This window comes from Bos indicus, chromosome 5, assembly GCF_029378745.1.
Source record: "Bos indicus isolate NIAB-ARS_2022 breed Sahiwal x Tharparkar chromosome 5, NIAB-ARS_B.indTharparkar_mat_pri_1.0, whole genome shotgun sequence".
Taxonomy (NCBI): domain Eukaryota; kingdom Metazoa; phylum Chordata; class Mammalia; order Artiodactyla; family Bovidae; genus Bos; species Bos indicus.
This window is the reverse complement of record NC_091764.1, coordinates 112,215,222-112,227,422: the sequence shown is the minus strand read 5'-3', so window position 1 is coordinate 112,227,422 and position 12,201 is coordinate 112,215,222.

Here is a 12,201-nt window from a genome sequence, read left to right as displayed (position 1 = left end):
GGGCCGAGCGGACGGTCGCGGGGCATTCTGGGGGCTGTAGTCTTTTGGGTCCGCCGGCGGGAGCGGCGGCGGGGTCTGCGAGCCTCTGGACCCGGCACACCAAGCTCTTTTCGAAGCCGACCCTGCGTCTTCCAGCGGGCGGCAGGGGTGGGAGGTGTGACCTTCAAAGCCCAGTTTTGGCTTGGCGAGGCCCACTTGGCCTCCCGTCTGCACTGCAGCCCGAGGATTTAGGGGAATATTGGGGTGGGTCTGTGGTCAGGCTGTGGGACAGACGCTCCAGGGCTGTGGGAAGGAGCGGCTTACTTGATATTCATTTTCTAAATATTTAAGCGCCTTCTTTATGGGTGTACAAACACCCTGCTTATTTAACTTATATGCAGAGTAGTACATCATGATAAATGCTAGGCTGGAGGAAGCACAAGCTGAAATCAAGATTGCTGGGAGAAATATCAATAACCTCAGATATGCAGATGACACCACCCTTATGGCAGAAAGTGAAGAAGAACTTAAGAGCCTCTTGAGGAAAGTGAAAGAGGAGAGTGAAAAAGTTGGCTTAAAGCTCAACATTCAGAAAACTAAGATCATGGGATCTGGTCCCATCAGATCAGATCAGATCAGATCAGTAGCTCAGTCATGCCCAACTCTTTGCGACCCCATGAATCGCAGCACGCCAGGCCTCCCTGTCCATCACCAACTCCCGGAGTTCACTCCGACTCACGTCCATCGAATCAGTGATGCCATCCAGCCATCTCATCGTCTGTCGTCCCCTTCTCCTCCTGACCCCAATCCCTCCCAGCATCAGTCTTTTCCAATGAGTCAACTCTTCGCATCAGGTGGCCAAAGTACTGGAGTTTCAGCTTTAGCATCATTCCTTCCAAAGAAATCCCAGGGCTGATATCCTTCAGAATGGACTGGTTGGATCTCCTTGCAGTCCAAGGGACTCTCAAGAGTCTTCTCCAACACCACAGTTCAAAAGCATCCATTCTTCAGCGCTCAGCCTTCTTCACGGTCCAACTCTCACATCCATACATGACCACAGGAAAAACCATAGCCTTGACTAGATAAACCTTTGTTGGCAAAGTAATGTCTCTGCTTTTGAATATGCTATCTAGGTCGGTCATAACTTTCCTTCCAAGGAGTAAGCGTCTTTTAATTTCATGGCTGCAGTCACCATCTGCAGTGATTTTGGAGCCCAGAAAAATAGTCTGACACTGTTTCCACTGTTTCCCCATCTATTTCCCATGAAGTGGTGGGACTGGATGCCATGATCTTCGTTTTCTGAATGTTGAGCTTTAAGCCAACTTTTTCACTCTCCTCTTTCACTTTCATCAAGAGGCTTTTTAGTTCCTCTTCACTTTCTGCCATAAGGGTGGTGTCATCTGCATATCTGAGGTTATTGATATTTCTCCCGGCAATCTTGATTCCAGCTTGTGTTTCTTCCAGTCCAGCATTTCTCATGATGTACTCTGCATATAAGTTAAATAAACAGGGTGACAATATACAGCCTTGACGAACTCCTTTTCCTATTTGGAACCAGTCTGTTGTTCCATGTCCAGTTCTAACTGTTGCTTCCTGACTTGCATACAAATTTCTCAAGAGGCAGGTCAGGTGGTCTGGTATTCCCATCTCTTTCAGAATTTTCCACAGTTTCTTGTGATCCACATAGTCAAAGGCTTTGGCATAGTCAATAAAGCAGAAATAGATGTTTTTCTGGAACTCTCTTGCTTTTTCGATGATCCAGCGGATGTTGGCAATTTGATCTCTGGTTCCTCTGCCTTTTCTAAAACCAGCTTGAACATCAGGAAGTTCACGGTTCACATATTGCTGAAGCCTGGCTTGGAGAATTTTGAGCATTACTTTACTAGTGTGTGAGAGGAGTGCAATTGTGCGGTAGTTTGAGCATTCTTTGGCATTGCCTTTCTTTGGGATTGGAATGAACACTGACCTTTTCCAGTCCTGTGGCCACTGCTGAGTTTTCCAAATTTGCTGGCATATTGAGTGCAGCACTTTCATAGCATCATCTTTCAGGATTTGGAATAGCTCAACTGGAATTCCATCACCTCCACTAGCTTTATTTGTAGTGATGCTTTCTAAGGCCCATTTGACTTCACATTCCAGGATGTCTGGCTCTAGGTCAGTGATCACACCATCGTGATTATCTGGGTTGTGAAGATCTTTTTTGTACAGTTCTTCTGGGTATTCTTGCCATCTCTTCTTAATATCTTCTGCTTCTGTTAGGTCCATACCATTTCTGTCCTTTATCGAGCCCATCTCTGCATGAAATGTTCCTTTGGTATCTCTGATTTTCTTGAAGAGATCTCTAGTCTTTCCCATTCTGTTGTTTTCCTCTATTTCTTTGCATTGATCGCTGAAGAAGGCTTTCTTATCTCTTCTTGCTATTCTTCGGAACTTGCCGAAGTCTAGCCCCGGCTGATCCAGGGTATTCGAAGGAGAGACGGCGTAGGCGAAGATCAGGAAACAATTGCTTAATTAAACGTTAATTAAGGATATAAAGAGTAATAGAATGAGGATAGCTCAGTGAGGAAATTCAGTGGAGAAAAGAGGCTGAATAATTCAGCCAGAAGGTAAGAGAAAGAACGACATGGTGAGACCAAGTTTCGGTGAACAAGGCCCACACTTTATTTTCCAAAGTAGTTTTTATACCTTAAGTTATGCATAGAGGATAATGGGGGAAGGGGTAGAGTCATGCAGCAAGCCAGGCTTTCTTCCTGCAAACTTATCATATGCAAAAGCTTAGGTGATTTGCATCATCTTCTGGCTCGGAGGCCTGTTAACATTTTAAGACCTTTTCTTCAGAAAACTTATTTTCCTCTAAAGGTGATTGGTCAGGAGCCACCCTCCAAAAGCATTAGATAAAGTTGCATTCCTACAGAGCAAAGGTGTGGTGGGCTATAACAAGAAAAAGAATTAACTCAAGGGTCCCAGGTTACAAACATTAAAGCTACTACTTACACCAATTCTATTAATCAATACACTGCCAGGGACACAGCAGGTAAGGGATATGGAAACTTAGCAGCAAACATTGGCCCAACAAGTGAAAATCCCTTCACCAATACAATTTCTAATCAATCTTCTAACTACTCAAAGGAATCTGTGTTTAGACAGTTTAGAACATCTCCTGCCTCTCACAGTTGGGAGGCTCTGAACAATCACATGTGGCTGGAAAAACCTATTCAGGCAGGCTAGAGGATTTCCAAAGGAGTTTGTAGGTTAAACACTGTCACACCCAGGAATTATTAACTGGAGCTGTAAGCTAACTCTTTTTTCAGAGAGGTAGTGGGGGACAGCCCCCCGTAAAGTCAGAGGTGTAGGTGAAGGCACAAGGCAGAAAGTAGGCAGACTCTGGGTTTGGGTGTAAATGCTCGAGAATTTCCAGGGGGACTCCTGAAGCTCGATCCTGCCTTTGCGTATGTCGAGCCTCCTTCCTCATGACCTTTGTCATGGGCGGAGTTCCTCACACTGGCTCCCAGCAGTGATAGAATTCCAGTTGAGCTATTCCAGATCCTGAAAGATGATGCTGTGGAAAGTGCTGCACTCAATATGCAATATGCACTCAATATGCAATATGCCGGCTCCCGGCAGGAACTCTGCATTCAGATGTTTATATCTTTCCTTTTCTCCTTTGCTTTTCGCTTCTCTTCTTTTCACAGCTATTTGTAAGGCCTCCCCAGACAGCCATTTTGCTTTTTTGCATTTCTTTTCCATGGGGATGGTCTTGATCCCTGTCTCCTGTACAATGTCAGGAACCTCATTTCATAGCTCATCAGGCACTCTATCTATCAGATCTAGGCCCTTAAAACTATTTCTCACTTCCACTGTATAATCATAAGGGATTTGATTTAGGTCATACCTGAATGGTCTAGTGGTTTTCCCCACTTTCTTCAATTTAAGTCTGAATTTGGCAATAAGGAGTTCATGGTCTGAGCCACAGTCAGCTCCTGGTCTTGTTTTTGTTGACTGTATAGAGCTTCTCCATCTTTGGCTGCAATGAATATAATCAATCTGATTTTGGTGTTGACCATCTGGTGATGTCCATGTATAGAGTCTTCTCTTGTGTTGTTGGAAGAGGGTGTTTCTTATGACCAGTGCATTTTCTTGGCAAAACTCTATTAGTCTTTGCCCTGCCGAAGGGCGCGCCAAAGCGCAGGCGGCTGTGACAGCCAGGCGCGCCAAGCACGGCCGAGAGGAGCCACCCCACATCCGAGGTCAGAGGCAGAAGCCGGGAGGACCCCATGCCCGAAGGGCAGCGGCCAAGAGGAGTTACCCCACGTCCGAGGTCAGGGGGGGCGGCCGAGAGGAGATACCCAGCGTTCGAGGTCACTGGCGGCAACGAGAGGAGTTACCCCGCCTCCGAGGTCAGGGGCGATGGCTGGGAGGAGCTACCCCACGCCCCAAGCCCGAGGCCAGGGGCGGCGGGCGGGAGGAGCTACCCCACAACCGAGGCCAGGGGCGGTGGCCCGGAGGACCAACCCCACGTCCAAGGAGCTGTGGTTGCGCGGGCACAGGAGGGCCTAGAGGAGCTATCCCACGTTGAAGGTCAGGAAGGGTGGCGGTGAGGAGATACCCCTCGTCCAAGGTAAGGAGCAATGGCTGTGCTTTGCTGGAGCAGCCGTGAAGAGATACCCCACGCCCAAGGTAAGAGAAACCCAAATAAGACGGTAGGTGTTGCAAGAGGGCATCAGAGGGCAAACACACTGAAACCATACTCGCAGAAAACTAGTCAATCTAATCACACTAGGACCACAGCCTTGTCTAACTCAATGAAACTAAGCCATGCCCATGGGGCAACTCAAGACGGGCGGGTCATGGTGGAGAGATTTGACAGAATATGGTCCACTGGAGAAGGGAATGGCAAACCACTTCAGTATTCTTGCCTTGAGAACCCCATGAACAGTATGAAAAGGCAAAATGAAAGGATACTGAAAGAGAAATTCCCCAGGTCAGTAGGTGCCCAATATGCTACTGGAGATCAGGGGAGAAATAACCCCAGAAAGAATGAAGGGATGGAGCCAAAGCAAAAAGAATACCCAGCTGTGGATGTGACTGGTAATAGAAGCAAGGTCCGATGCTGTAAAGAGCAATATTGCATAGGAACCTGGAATATCAGGTCCATGAATCAAGGCAAATTGGAAGTGGTCAAACAAGAGATGGCAAGAGTGAATGTCGACATTCTAGGAATCAGTGAACTGAAATGGACTGAAATGGGTGAATTTAACTCAGATGACCATTATATCTACTACTGCAGGCAGGAATCCCTCAGAAGAAATGGAGTGGCCATCATGGTCAACAAAAGAGTCCTAAATGCAGTACTTGGATGCAATCTCAAAAACGACAGAATGATCTCTGTTCATTTCCAAGGCAAACCATTCAATATCACAGTAATCCAAGTCTATGCCCCAACCAGTAACGCTGAAGAAGCTGAAGTTGAACGGTTCTATGAAGACCTACAAGACCTTTTAGAACTAACACCCCCAAAAGATGTCCTTTTCATTATAGGGGACTGGAATGCAAAAGTAGGAAGTCAAGAAACACCTGGAGTAACAGGCAAATTTGGCCTTGGAATACGGAATGAAGCAGGGCAAAAGCTAACAGAGTTTTGCCAAGAAAATGCACTGGTCCCATCACTTCATGGCAAATAGATGGGGAAACAGTGGAAACCGTGGCTGACTTAATTTTTCTGGGCTCCAAAATTACTGCAGATGGTGATTGCAGCCATGAAATTAAAAGACACTTACTCCTTGGAAGGAAAGTTATGACCAACCTAGATTGCATATTAAAAAGCAGAGACATTACTTTGTCAACAAAGGTCCGTCTAGTCAAGGCTATGGTTTTTCCAGTAGTCATGTATGGATGTGAGTTGGACTATAAAGAAAGCTGAGCACCGAAGAATTGATGCTTTTGAACTGTGGTGTTGGAGAAGACTCTTGAGAGTCCCTTGAACTGCAAGGAGATCCAACCAGTCCATCCTAAAGGAGATCAGTCCTGGGTGTACATTGGAGGGACTGATGTTGAAGCTGAAACTCCAATACTTTGGCCACCTGATACAAAGAGCTGACTCCTTTGAAAAGACCCTGATGCTGGGAAAGAGTGAGGGCAGGAGGAGAAGGGGACGACAGAGGAAGAGATGGCTAGATGGCATCACCAACTCAATGGACATGGGTTTGGGTGGACTCTGGGAGTTGGCGATGGACAGGGAGGTCTGGCATGCTGCAGTTCATGGGGTCACAGAGCTGGACACAACTGAGCAACTGAACTGAAACCAGTCCTAGACCAGTCTGACCCACTCTTACATAATTCACAAGTTGGTTGAGGTCTTTTGGGCAAATACAGTGAGGGTGTAGTCAGAGGTCTGCATTTCAGTCTATCAACCACGGTAACTTTTGGCTCAGCCATAAAATGAGAACATGAACCTATGGTTGTTGTGAGAACTACTTGCTATTTGAGAAAATGTTAAAGTACAGTATGACTGAACAGTCCATGAAGTTAGCCGGGCCCATCTCCATTTGATATCTAGGTCCCAGTTGACATCAGGCTGTAGTTTAAAAAAAAATAAAACACTTCCCATGTTTTAGAAAGGTCACCAAAAGCTACAACAGAATTACAGGAATATTTTTCTAGAAATTTCACCCTTATTTGGAGAAGAAAGACTACAATTTAGCTTGAGAGCTGCTTATTAACCTAAGCTCAAATTCCTAAGGGTATTCCAAGGTGGGAATGATGCAGTGAATTAATGGGAACCACAGATGAAATCTACAAAACACAAGGCATTCTCAGTCATGACCTCATAGAATTATGCTCACTTTACAAAGCACTTTCATGCTTTCACAACACTCCTGTGGTAAAAGCGGGGCAAATTTTATGCTTACAGTTTTACAGAGAACTTGGCCAAAATCATGAGAACTGATAAGTGGCTGAAGAACTGCAGAAACAGAGGGTCAACTTTAAAGTTACATGTGGATTTTCAACCACACAGAGGTCAGTGCCCCATGTGGTTCAAGGGTCAACTGGCCTTGGCCCTGGCACTATCCTCGTTACAGCTTTATGAAGCCCTGTCTGAGGGGTAACACTTTCCTGTAGTTTTAAACCTCTCAGTGCCCTAGAGCCATATCAATGAAAGGCTACATCATGTGTGGATGGAAACTTTACTTTTGAAGCATTCTTGGCTCCAGGCTCCCTCTCAACCTCATCTGGGTCTCCTTTGATAGGAACTTATTATTTCCTAGGAAACTCCCATGGGGAAGGTCCTGTCCTTACAAGAGGGGTCTGCAGTAGCTTCCAAGTACTCCTTTGAGCCCCTCCTGCCACACCAGCTTGCTCTGGGAGTCATTCGCCTGGCCACAACTTCTGGCCCACTATGGAGGAGGAAGGCCGACTACCACCATGATATAAGAGAACTTTCAGTACAAAATAGGGCATTAGAATCTGAAAGGGCAGCTCTAACTGACTTTTCTAAGGCCAGAGGATCTTGTTACACAAGAAGATATAGAGGGCCTCCTGTTTCGTGCCACCCAAAGGTCTCATTTGACCTTTTGTCCAATAGTCACCAACACATCATCTCATCCTCTGAAGTGCTCACGTTGAAATTGGGGCCAGAAATCCAACTCAATTCCTTCTTGAGTTTGTACATTTCATGATTGTACTTTTCACCAGGGCAAATCACCACCCATACTTACCACTTAAACCATCCCCCGTGCAACCCTCTCCAAAAATTTGGCCTCTAAGAATCTTTCTGTACAGTACACAGCACTTAATGAGGTAAGCATAGGGTCACACCAGATCCAGAAGTGAAAATCCAAATTTTGCTTTTACTTCTAGTTATGGTGGTGCTAGTGGTTAAGAACCCACCTGCCAATGCAGGAGACGTAAGAGATTAGGGTTCGATCCCTGGGTTGGGAAGATCCCCTGGAGGAGGAAATGGCAACCCACTCCAGTATTCATGCCTGAAGAATTTTATGGACAGAGGAGTCTGGTGGGCTATAGTCCATGGTGTCACAAAGAGTTGGACACAACTGAAGTGACTTAGCACATACACACATTCAGAAATAGCTAAATTTTGTGTCTTTATCTCTAATAAAGAACATACCTTGTAAGTAATGTATATGAATTCCAGTATTTTTCATCTTTTTTCTTTTGGTTACGCCATGTGACATGTGGGATCGTAGTTCCCCAACCAGGGATTGAACCTGGACCCTTAGCAGTGAGAGCACAGAGTCCTAACCTGTGGACCACTAGGGAATTATGAATTTCAGTATTTTTAAAATGTATCATGACTAAATATAATTTCTGCTCCAGATAGAGTCCTGGAACAGAAAAAGGTTATTAGCTAAAAATTAAGGACTTTAACATATCAAAATTGGTTAATAACTGTGAAATGGTTATATGATATTAATAATAAGGGAAACCAATCAGTATATATGGAAACTCTATTTTATATGCAGTTTTCCTGTAAATCTAAAACTTTTCTAATATTTAAATAAAAATTGCATCAAACCTTGAAAAAAATGCACAGAAGCAAAAAGACAATATAAAACACCTAGGAATAAGTCTGATTAAGGAGGTAAAAGACCTGTTCTTGCAAAACTATGATGCTGCTGAAAGAAACGGAAGATGAAACAAACAGATGGAAAGATATACCATGTTCATGGATTGGAAGAATATTGTTAAAATGACCATATTTACCCAAGGGAATTTACAGATTCAATGCAATCCCTATCAAAATACCAGTGACATTTTTCACAGAACTAGAACAATTTGCATGGAAAAATAAAACAAAACATCCCAAATAGCCAAAACAATCCTAGGAAAGAACTAAACTGGAAGTATCATGCTGCCTAATTTCAAACTATACTGCGCAGCTACAGTCATCAAGACAGTATAGTACTGACCCAAAACCAGAGCCGTAGGCCAATGGACAGAACAGAGAGCCCAGGAACTGTCCACTCATGTGGACAATTAATCTACAACAAAGGAGGCAAGAATACAAATGGGGAAAAGACAGCCTCTTCAATAGTGTTGGGAAAACTGGATAGCTACATGCAAAAAAATTTGCACTGTTATGGGGAACGTGAATTGGGGCAGTCACTATCGAAAACAGTATGGAGTTTCCTCAAAAAATTAAAAATAGAACTACCATATGATCTAGCAATTCCACCCCTAATTAGAAAAGATATATGCACCCCTATGCCCATTGCAGTATTATGTATAATAGCCAAAATATGGAAGCAACCCAAGTGCCCATCAATAGGTGGGTAATGATGATTTGGTAAAGACACAATGGGATATTACTCAGAATGAAATCTTGCCATTTGCAACAACATGGATGGATTTGGAGATTACTATACTAAGTGAAGTAAGTCAGCAGACAAGTTTGTAGGGTTTCACTTGTATTTGGAATCTAAAAACAAAAGAACATAATAATAGAAATAGAGTCACAGAGAACAATCAGGTGGTTGCCAGGAGGGAGGGGGTTAGGAGAGAGAAGTTAAGAAGTACAAACTTCCAGTTGCAAAATAAATGAGTCATGGGTATGAAATGTACAGTGTGAGGAATATAGTTAGTAAATGTGTAATATCTTTTATGGTGATAAATTGTAACCAGACATTGTGGCGATCACTTTGAAATGCATAAAAATATTAAATCAATGTTGATTAACAGGAAATTAATACAGAGCTGTATGTCAATTATACCTCAATGAAACTGGAAGAAAATCCCCTTAAACTCATTATCCAAGAAACCACAGTTTCATCATGTAGCTTTCTAGTCTTTTTTTTTAAACTTTTTACTATTCATTTTTGATGTTGACATGTCCTCCATTCTCTGGTTGGTTCAAGTTTAGGATGCACTCACCTCTGGTAGGCGGACCAAACCAACATAAACACTAACATAGTGTTGTAGGACTATCTCAAAAACAAACTCATAGGAAAAACATCAGACTTTCGGTTACCAGATGTAAGGAGTGGGAGCAAGGAGACCTGGTTGAAGGCAGTCAAAAGGTACAAACGTCTTTGGACTTCCCTGGTGGTCCAGTGGTGAAGACTGCACTTCCACTGCATGGGGCACAAGTTCAACCCCTGGTCTGGGAAGTTCTACATGCCGACCAGTTCACCCCTGCCCCTGCCCCCCAAAATGTATAAACTTCCACTTATAAAGAAGATCTAGGGGTACATTGGAGAAAGAAATGGCAACCCACTCCAGTATTCTTGTCTGGAGAATCCCAGGGAGTGGGGAGCCTGGTGGGCTGCCATCTGTGGGGTCGCAGAGTCAGACACAACTGCAGGGACTTAGCAGCAGCAGCAGCAGGGGTATATTGTACAACATGATAAATACAATTAACAGTGTTTATGTGTGCACTTAGTCATGTCTGACTCTTTGTAAACCCACAGACTGTGGCCCAACAGACTCCTCTGTCCATGGGATTTCCCAGGCAAGAATACTGGAGCGGGTTGCCATTTTCTTCTCCACGGGATCTTTCTGACCCAGGAATCGAAAGAGAGTTTACTTCGTCTCCTGCACTAGCGGGTGAATTCTTTGCCACTGCACCAGCCGGGAGGCCGTGATTAGCACTGCTGTATGTTACATATGGAAGTTGTTAGGAGAGTAAATCCCAAGCGTTCTCATTAGAAAATATTTTTAATTAAAAAAATTTATGTTTACTAGGCTTATTGTGAGGTCATTATGCTGTACACCTTAAAATTACACAGAGCTGTATGTCAATTATACCTCAATGAAACTGGAAGAAAATCCCCTTAAACTCATTATCCAAGAAACCACAGTTTCATTATGTAGCTTTCTAGTCTTTTTTTTTAAACTTTTTACTATTCATTTTTGATGTTGACATGTCCTCCATTCTCTGGTTGGTTCAAGTTTAGGATGCACTCAGCCCTGGTAGGCGGACCAAACCAACAGCAGCATCAGGTCTCAGCCTGTTCCCCAACTAACCATCAAGAAGGCTGGCAAGCTCTCCTGGGCTTGGAAAGGAAAATGACCTTCTCTGAGTACTTTCTTCACGTCAGACCCTGGGTTTACATCACTCTTCTGGAGGCACCTAACCTCTGTGCTTCCACTGCAGGACACCAGGCTCTCCTGGCTATCATATGGCACTCCACTCCAGTACTCTTGCCTGGAAAATCCCATGGACGGAGGAGCCTGGTGGGCTGCATGCAGTCCATGGGGTCGCTAAGAGTCGGACACGACTGAGCGACTTCACTTTACTTTCCACTTTCATGCATCAGAGCAGGAAATGGCAACCCACTCCAGTGTTCTTGCCTGGAGAATCTCAGGGACAGGGGAGCCTGGTGGGCCGCTGTCTATGGGGTCGAACAGTCAGACAGGACTGAAGTGACAGCAGTAGCAGGGAAAGAGGGCAGTGACTGCCCAGGTATCTGACTGCAGCTGGCCCCACAGCCTGCCCAGACCCTGATTTCTGGATGGTTCAGATTCTAATTTCTGGTGGTTCAGATCCTAGGGTTTCTTGCATCACTGGTTAACTGAATTCAATCTAATTTTCGAGATGCCATGTTCTCTCCTCAGCCAACCTGCCACCCACCCAAATGTCTTTAATAAAAATGTTAAAATAACAAACTGCACTTAAGAATATATCACAAGTATATAAAAATAAAACCAAAAGAGAATGAAAAAAAGGAAATCCGCCCACTCCAATAGCCCAGAAAGGAAAACCAGCCAAACCACAGATCACTAGCAATCAGAATTGTCAAACAAGACTGGCATTCTATTTCCTTATTTGCTATGAGGAAATTAACTAAAACCCATGGTGTCCAATATCCTGCCCACCCCCCACCCCCCGCCCCGCGTGTGTACTAGCAGCTCTCAGATTGCAGATGCTCTGGTAGCACCTGCTTCCTCTCTGGCAGCCCGTACTGGAGAAGGAAGTAGATGTGTGTCTGAACAGCACTCTGTGATTAATCACTTGGGTCACAGATCTAGTAGTTTCAAACATCCCTCCCAGACTCTCACGAGAGGACTAACAGAGAAATCAAATTGTTTCTGGAGGAATTGAAATGCCACATGGTGGTCCATGCCTGCCGGTCGCCCTGAACTGTACTTTAGATTTGACTTTAAGGATCACGTCCTGCTCTTCTTCCCAATAGGTCGAGCTCTTCACCTTGGGCTGCCTTTGATTTGATACACCTGGGGAGGATTCAGCCGCTCCACCCTCACAAC